The sequence below is a fragment of the Belonocnema kinseyi genome, chromosome 7 (genome assembly GCF_010883055.1).
Source record: "Belonocnema kinseyi isolate 2016_QV_RU_SX_M_011 chromosome 7, B_treatae_v1, whole genome shotgun sequence".
In the NCBI taxonomy this organism is placed as follows: domain Eukaryota; kingdom Metazoa; phylum Arthropoda; class Insecta; order Hymenoptera; family Cynipidae; genus Belonocnema; species Belonocnema kinseyi.
This window is the reverse complement of record NC_046663.1, coordinates 31,310,212-31,311,944: the sequence shown is the minus strand read 5'-3', so window position 1 is coordinate 31,311,944 and position 1,733 is coordinate 31,310,212.

The following is a 1,733-nucleotide window of genomic DNA, read 5'->3' as shown; positions in this document are numbered from 1 at the left end:
AAAAATCTCTATCCCATCCACACACTACTCCTTTCCCCTGCCGAGTGAGTCACGCCTACCCCGAAAGGGAAATGGCTTAATGGTATAATAATAATAATAAAAAAAAAAGATTGCGAACCTTTCAAAAAGAGTTCATGGATTCCAAATACAATTTTTCAAGGATTTTACAAAAATTTCGAATATTTCACAAAGGTTTTCAGATATTTTTAAAACTATTTAACACGTATTTTTAATATTTTAAAATATATTCAACAGATTTCAAACTATTAAAAAAATATTTCAAATAATTTAATTATTTCAAAAGAATAAAAAAGATTTTAGAAATATTTCACAAATATTTCAAAGAATTCATCAAGATTTCAAAGATTTTTAACAATTTCAAAATGTTTCAATAAATTTGAGATTTTAAAAGATCTCAATGATTTTAAACGAGTACGAAAGATTTTCCAAAAGAAGATTAAAGAAAGATTTTTCCAAAATTTTTAAAGATTTCACAACGATTTCAAATATTATAATGATTTCAAATTAATAAAAAGGATATTAGAAAGATTTCACAAAGGTTTCAAAGAATTCATAAGGATTTCAAAAGATTTTATAACTTTCAAAAATTTTAAAAAGGGGATTATGCCAAATTCCAAAGATTTCAAACGATTTCAAAAAGTTTAAGTTAATTTGAGATATCGAAAGATTTCAATGATTTCAAACAAATACAAAACATTTCACAAACGTAGATTAAAGAAAGATTTCACAAAGTTTTCAAATATTTTACCAAAATTTTAAGAAAATTTACAAAGATTTGAAATATTTCAATGATGTAAAATGAACAAAAAATATTTTAGAAATATTTCACAAATATTTCGAAAAAATCCATAAGGATTTCAAAAGATTTCAAGCCCTTCAAATATTTTAAAAATGGTATCGTTATACAAAATTCAAAAGATTTCAAACAATTTCAATTTAAAATTTTTTTAAAGTTTTCAATAAATATGAGATTTTAAAAGATTTCAAACCAATAGGAAAAATTTTACAAACGAAGATTAAAGCAAGATTTTCCCAAAATTTAAAAAAAAAATTAAAAGATTTGAAATATTTTATTGGTTTTAAATGAATATAACAGATTTCAGAAAGATTTCACAAAAATTTCAAACAATTCATAAGGATTTCAAAAGAATTCAAGACTTTCAAAGATTTTTAAAAGGGGATTATGCCAAATTCCAAAGATTTCAAATGATTTCAAAAAGTTTAAGTAAATTTCAGATATCAAAAGATTTCAATGATTTCAAACAAATATAAAACATTTCACAAACGAAGATTAAAAAAAGAATTCACAAAGATTTCATAAAGATTTCATAAAGATTTCATAAAAATGTAAAGACATTTCAAAAAGTTCTCAAAGATTTTACAAAATTTTTAAACAATTTCACAAATATTTCAAATACTTCAATGATTTTAAATTAATACAAAAGATTTTAGAAAGATTTTGAAAATATTTTAAAGAGCTCATAAGGATTTCAACGATTTTAAGTATTTCAATTATTTAAAAATGGGTATGTTAAACCAGATTTCAAATATTTTAAAAAATTTCAAAAGCTTTCAATAAATTTGAGATTTTAAAAGATTTCAATGATTTGAAACGAATACGAAATATTTTACAAAAAAAGATTAAAGAAAGATTTCAACGATTTCATAAAGATTTCAAGACATTTCAAAAAGTTTTCAAAGATTTTACCAAA